We start from the raw sequence: 7,844 nt of genomic DNA on the forward strand, positions 1-7,844 counted from the left end.
CCATGGGATTTTCCAGGCAAGAGGCCTGGAGTGGGGTGCCATTGGCTTCTCTGCAAAGGCAGTTCGCTGCTGCTGCTAAGTTGCTTCAGTCGTGTCCGACTCTGTGCGACCCCAGAGATCGCAGCCTACCAGGCTCCCCTGTCCCTGGGATTCTCCAGGCAAGAACACTGGAGTGGGTTGCCATTTCCTTCTCCAATGCAGGAAAGTGAAAAGTGAAAGTGAAGTCGCTCAGTCATGTCCAACTCCTAGCGACCCCATGGACTGCAGCCTACCAGGCTCCTCCGTCCATGGGATTTTCCAGGCAAGAGTACTGGAGTGAGGTGCCATTGCCTTCTCCGGCAAAGGCAGTTTAGAAACACTTTATTGCTATTCAAGCATATTCTTGGGTCTTCTCACCCTCTAATTCCTAGAAACTTGCTGCAGTAATCCTAAGCACCAATGGTATTGATAAACACTGTCTTCTCTTCCCGCAATATTCCTGTGTGAATGTGCTCAGTCATGTCTAACACTTTGCAACCCCATGGACTGTATGTAGCCCACCAGGCTCCTCTGTCCATGGGATTTCTCAGGCAAGAATACTAGGGTGGGTTGCCATTTCCTTCTCCAGGGGATCTTCCCAGTCCAGGGATTGAACCCTTGTCTCTTGTGTCTCCTGCATTGCAGGTGGATTCTTTATTGCTGAGTCACCAAGGAAGCCCTGCAGTGTTCCTAACATGTAAATCTTTTTGAAGACTGGTGTCCTGGACCACTGCCTGGCTGGCTCTTCCCTAATCCCCTTCAGGCCACGGTCATGTTTTAGACCTGGGGCTATGGGATGGAAGTGAAAAAGATCAGACTGAGGGATCAAAGGAGGCATTCTAGAGGAGAGGCTCACACAAGTCGAAGTTTAAAGGTTAGGTGGAGGCTCACACATGAGTCAAAGTTTTAAGGTTAGGTGACAGCTGACATAGGTGAATTGGTGAGCAGAGGGAACAACATGGTGCAGAGTGCTGGATGTATCACTCAACTTGCCTGGAACAAAATGTGTATGTATGGGTCTGTGAAGATGAAGCTAGAAAATCAGGCATGATCCATGAGTTTTCACGTGTCTGAAAGCTAAGAGATATCACTTATGGTAACGTAAGTTTACTTGCCATAAACTTACAGTAATAATCAACACAAGATTTAGAAAGATCGGGCTGGCAATTGTGTGGGGTGGATGGAAGGGATTAGACTCACAGACCTAAGACTCATTAGGAGGCCCGAGTATGGACTGCAGTGGTGGAACCTAAGGGAGTGAGAAGTTTCCAGAAATACTTAGGACATTGCTTTATAGGATTTGATGACAGATTAAAGGAGGGGGCATGGAGAAGGATTAGGGTTTATAACCTAGTTGGATGGTTTTACTATTCACAGAAATCAAGAATATAGAAAGCTGTGCAGAATTGGTGATGAATAGAGTGGAGAGGAGTTGGTGATTGTTTTTCTCATCTCACTGGACATTTAATTTTCACTCTAATATTCCATCACATCTTAGTCTCCAAACCCTCGTTAAAGAAGAGAAAGTAAACGGACTCACTTACTAATGGAAGCATGTGAAGGTTTGAAGTTTACCTCCAAACAAATGCATCTCTATTTCTCCCCTAACTCCCAAACCTGTCTTGCTCTTCTTTCCTCCTGTCTTTTCTTATCATGTTATACTAAAAACATTCCTAAATCCTACCTATCTGTTTGTTAGCATTTTCAATCTGCAAATCAGAATTTATTTCATTTAAATTATCCCCTGAGCAACCACCATTCTTGTTCATTTTAGCCTTAGCATTTATATGTTCTTCTGTAGTTAACACACTAAAATACTATCTTGCTTTATTATAAACATTTATCATTTAAAATTTTAACTATAAATTTCTTTACAATTTTAAATTCTTTGATATCTGACAAAGTATCAGTACATTACTGTCTAAAGGATGAAGTCTTTGTTAATTGAATTCTTGATATACTTCATTCACCTCATTCTGATAATGGACAATAAAACAGATACCACAATAAATGATTGAATTCTAAGCTTGTTGGGCAGCCTTTTTCATGTAATATAACATTTTGTCTTGTAGTCATTTCCTAAGGTGCATAGTATTATAGGATATTTCAGTTTCTTTGTGGGTACCATTTTTAAAAATCTCTAATTTTATTTTATTATTATTATTATTTTTGGTGGTGCCATGCAGCATGCAGGATCTTAGCTCCCAGAGCAGGGATCAAACTCGTGCCCTGGCACTGGAAGTGCTGAGTCCTAACCACTGGACCACCAGGGAAGTCCCTGCGGGTACCATTTTTGTTTAATATCTACTCACAAAATTTTTGTTTGTTTTCTAGGGTCGAGTGCCACAGGAAATGGTTTCCCTTTAAAAGGAGTTATCTTAGTGCTTTGGTTATCACAAAAGATGACAGAAATCTGATAGATGGCTGAAAGATTCCCATGAAATTTGTACTCTAAATGGATATGGAACAGCGCTGTGTCCCCACTTCCCCATGTTTTAGTGCTGCCTATGCCCCCATGTCGTGATCTCCACTTCCAATAGTAAGAGAACTAGGCATTAGACATTTGTTTAACTCTTAGGGTACTTAAGCTTACGTTTAAAAGATACTCTTATTAGAGTATCAGTGAGTACTTTTCTCATCTGTACAGGCGTCTCTTTTTTAATCTATTTCTTAATCTCTTAATCTTAAAATTGGTATATATTTGTTACAGCGATCTAATAAAATGATGTGTGTGAGAAGATTTTTTAAGGTATACATTATTCTTAGGGTGTCATTTTTTTTTAAAAGACATCAAAAAACAGGAACTTCCCTGGTGGTACAGGGTTAGGACCCTGAGCTTTCATTGCCATGGGCCTGGCTTCAATCCCCGGTCCAAGAACTAAGATCCCAGAAGCTGTGTGGTGTGCTTAAAAAAACCAAAAACAACTCTTAGGGTGCTATTACTGACACTGTCTTAAATTTTGAGATAACTAAGGAAAATACTGATTTTTTTTTCAGTAGTAGTTTTCTTTCCTGAGAATGATTTAATATATTCATGAAGAATCCCTGCAATCCTTTTAGGTTGATTTCTGAAATGAATGCCAGTTTTTGACACTGAAACAGAATGGGACAAGATGATCTTAATGCACACTTTTGTTTCAAACTATGTTTTATTTATTTATTTATTTTTTGGTCCCAAATGTGTCTCATAATGTCAGTGATATGGAATGACATGGACATTATATCCAGAAATTGTTTCAATCAATCTTTGGTTTGATTTAGCACTGATTAAAGACTTAAAAGATGCTTGCTCCTTGGAAGAAAAGCTATGACAAACCTAGACAGCATATTAAAAAGCAGAGACATTACTTTGCCGACAAAGGTCCATCTAGTCAAAGCTACCATTTTTCCAGTAGTCATGTCTGGATGTGAGAGTTGGACCATAACAAAAGCTGAGCACCAAAGAATTGATGCTTTTGAACTGTGGTGTTGGAGAAGACTCTTGAGAGTCCCTTGGTCTGCAAGGAGATCAAACCAGTCTATCCTAAAGGAAATCAGTCCTGAATATTCATTGGAAGGACTGATACTGAAGCTGAAGCTCTAATACTTTGGCTACCTGATGTGAAGAGCTGACTCATTGGAAAAGACCCTGATGCTGGGAAAGATTGAAGGCAGGAGGAGAAGGGACAGCAGAGGATAAGATGGTTGGAGGGCATCATCCACTCAATGGACATGAGTTTGAGCAAGCTCTGGGAGTTGGTGATGGACAGGGAAGCCTGGTGTACAGAAGTCCATGGGGTCGCAAAGAGTCAGACATGACTGAGTGACTTAATTGAACATCTCAAATGGGCTTCCCAGGTGGCTTAGTGGTAAAGAATCCACCTGCCAATGCAGGAGATGCAGGAGACATGGGTTCAGTCTCTGGGTTGGGAAGATCCCAGGGAGAATGAAATGACAACTCACTCTAGTATTCTTGCCTGGAAAATCCCATGGACAGAGGAGCCCAATGGGCTAGAGTCCAGGGGGTTGCAAAGAGTTGGACACAATTGAGCAACAGAAAAAAATGCATCTTCTCAGCTTCCTGTTTGTCAAGAGTAAAAGAACTGAAAGAAAGAAAAAAAAAAAAAAAACACCTGCAAGAGGATGTGGAGAAGCGCTTTACCAATGCTATGGAGGTGGATTTATTAATTATAATGATTTGATTCATCTCTTCTCTCCTTCACTGGGGAAATGAGAGATCGCCTGGTGGTACGATCAGAATGATACATTTCGCTATTTCTTTGCAAAGCCAAAATGATCTATTAAAAGCCGAGGTATGTTGCATAAAGTCCAAAATTAACCTTGCTGACAAAGGGTATTCACAATCAATAGAATCATAGGCTTTTGATGAGAGCATTATGTCAATCATTAGAACTATCACCTCCATTTTCTTGTGTGGCTGGTAAGCTCTAATTCCATAATTTAAAGGTTTACTTGCATCTTACCATCTTTATAATATCCCAGAGATGGAAAACCTTTCCATATGCTCTATAGAGGCAGTTCTGGAACTAGATCACCTGTATCCAGGCCCTGGTTCCAACGCCAGCTATAAGATCCTGGGAAAGTTACTCTATATTCCTGTGCCTTGGCTTCTCATCTGGAACATATGGATTAAATACTTGCCTGGTTGGGTTGTGAGAACAATACACGACAGTCTTACAAAAGTGAAAAATTGCTCAGTCGTGTCCGACTCTTTGCAACCCCATGGACTATACAGTCCATGGAATTCTCCAGGCCAGAATACTGGAGTGAGTAGCCTTTCCCTTCTCCAGGGATCTCTCCAATGTTTAAGTAGAAGCTTTTATTTAGGTGGGGGGAAAAATGACAATTTGTCATTTGCAAGTCTGGGCCAAAACAGTAGACTCTCACTTTCCTTTTCACCAACTAAAATTAGTTTTTGGCAGCGAGATTCAGGGTTATTGACTCTGAAGCTGCTGGCAGTTTAAGTTTTTAATCTATCCAAATTCTTACAGTTCAGAGAACAGAAAAACCCAGTTTCTCCTCATAAACTTAATCCAATGTGAACACAAACTTTCAAGGTTCGTTCAGGGATGTTAATTATTTTTGTGTTCAGTTCTTCCCTGATGAGGCCCTTCTTGAATGTCAGTGAGCAGGATTAAACCCCAGGAGCATGTGAGGCCACCCTAAAATGCCTCACTGTCTTTCAGCCTTTCTGGGTCACTCAGTATTTGATTATCCAGACTAACTGTGGGCAAGGAAAGCGTGAATAATCAAATTGTACAGACAAGCATTTGTACTTTATTTTGGCTGTCGACTTCATCCTTCTTCTCAAAACTTTTTTTCCAAAAGAGCTAAGAAGGAAAGTAGAAGCTTTGTTTCCTGTCTTCGCTCTACTTCCTCTGCCCTTTCAAAGAAATATTGACAAATGACAAGTTGTCTTCCTCCCAAGAGTCCCCTTCCTTCTGCCGTAAAGAACTGGTATCAACAATGTATCTAGGTAGTCGTTCCCTGAGAAGGTGAACTTGCCTGTTTCTAGAACTTTTTGGTATAAAAAAAGAAGACAGAACTTGAGCCTGAACTCGGCTTCTGGCTTTCTCTTGATCATTTTCCAACAATCTTAAAGGCTATTTTCTTTTTTCCATTACAGGATTTTTGGCACCTCAGAAGTAATAATGGAAATAAACATTTAACAGATGGTCTCAGCAGCTTCCCTGACATACATGCATAGCACAAAAGGGAAGCATGTATAATAGAGTTGATTAGATCTTATTTTAATTTATTTTATTTCTTATAGGATATTCTCCTGGTCACATTTTTCTGTTTTTTTGGATATGCCTTTTATTACTGTGGTCCCTTACACACAATTTCTGAATTGTTTCTCAAGGTCAAGACCCTGTACCTCCCTCAGCCGCCTTCTGCACCACAGAGAAATGTCTACCTTAGCGTCAGCACAAATGGCTTCCCCCAGCAACTCTGCAGAGGTTCTGCAGGAAAACTTAGGAAGTGTTCCCTAAATTGTATCTTGTTCTCTTATGAAACCAGGGGTCACAGGGTGGAAGTAAACCAAGGAAATATTAGCAACAAGGGGAAGAAAGCAAAGAATTGAAAGAATATATTAAGTGTTTTCCACTGATAAGTGGGGGTGGGGGGGGAGACCCCTAGGGTAAAAATGTCAGCCTCAGGGTTAGAGGGATGGCAAATAGTCCTGGTGAAGCCATCTGTGTTTTCATATTCACACAAAACTCTGTGAGGCCCTTTCCTGAAAGCTGGGGAGAGATCACTAATCTGTTTAATGAGCAGAGCAGAAGAAGCAGGGGTCTTGAGGGGCTGAGAACAAACCCAGCTCACTTTTCTGCCCAAAGATCTGTCCTGGCAACCCTCTGAGTGAAATGAAGTCGCTCAGTCGTGTCCAGCTTTTTGTGACCCACGGACTGTAGTCAACCAGGCTCCTCCATCCATGGGATTTTCCAGGCAAGAGTACTGGAGCAGGTTGCCATTTCCTTCTCCAGAGGATCTCCCCGACCCAGGGACTGAACCCAGTCTCCCGCATTGTGGGCAGACGCTTTACATTCTGAGCCACCAGGGAAGTCCCTCTGAGAGGAGTCTGTAATTCACCGTTGCGACACCTAGTGGCTGGAAGCCATGTCTGCATCAGCAACATACACATTTATAAAATATTATTTTTGATTTTTTAAAACGGAATAAACTTACCTTGAGCTGCAAGATCACGGTTTAACCACCGGAGAACAGAGAAAAAAGCCAGTTGTATTTAATCATTGACTTGAAAGTTACATTCCTTAGGATTCTTAGATAAGATGTGCAGAAGCAGGTAAACAGAAATATCAAATCCTTGGCAAGGTCCATTACAGTATAGTGTCAGTCATATGGGCTAGTGAAATAAGTGAGAAACTGTCCTCTTACTTTCACAACTTGATAAGAGGAAGGAAACAGAAAGTCAACCCAAATCAAACCTTCTCATCTGGAAAGTAAAGAGACAAGTGTGCTAAAGAAAGGCTAAGTTTTGTAGATCTTGATAGTGGTGACCTCGCTTGGGCCTTTCAGATTTTTCCTTCATCTCTCTTTGTTTAAGTGTTAAATATTCTTACATGTTATGGGATGATGTGCAATACTGACTGAACATTTCTAACTCCTCAGGAATACTCATCTAGTAAATACATTTAGACCGATCATAGGCTTAATACAGTACTGGAGAAAATGAAGAAGAATCAAATTTTCAATCAGGTGCGACTTTTCTATCATCTTCCACTCTCAATGGTAAAGGCAGTGGCTCATTCAGCGAAATGAGGTGATTTAGCGTTCATAGGACGATCACAACAATATTAATACCATCCTCCCTTTTTTACTGTGCCATAATTTATTAAACCCATTTTCTTTTGTTGGACACTTAGTATACATGTTTGGCCACACTGAGCAGCATGCGGGATCTTAGTTCCCTGACCAGGTTTGCACCCAGGCCCACTGTAGTAGAAGCACAAAGTGTTAGCCACAGGACTACTGCAGAAGTGCCGTAGTTTAAAATATTCTGACTATTGCAAATAACCCTTTAATAAGCTTCTTTGTGCATAATCCTTTGTACCCAGCACTGATACTTTGTTTTAAAAATTATAATGAAATATTTAAAACATATAAAATGCACAAATCATTTTTAAAAGTACCTGTGTACCCACGATTCTGCTTAAGAATTTGAACTTTACCAATATAGTTGGAGCCTCCATGCGTTCTTCTGCACCCTGTCTCCTTTCTTATCCCAATGTAACCTTGTCTTGACATCAGTGTGTAGCACTCTTCCATATTCCTTTATGCTTTCCCTACATAGTGTGTATCTC

The sequence above is a fragment of the Bos indicus genome, chromosome 13 (genome assembly GCF_029378745.1).
Source record: "Bos indicus isolate NIAB-ARS_2022 breed Sahiwal x Tharparkar chromosome 13, NIAB-ARS_B.indTharparkar_mat_pri_1.0, whole genome shotgun sequence".
NCBI lineage: Eukaryota > Metazoa > Chordata > Mammalia > Artiodactyla > Bovidae > Bos > Bos indicus.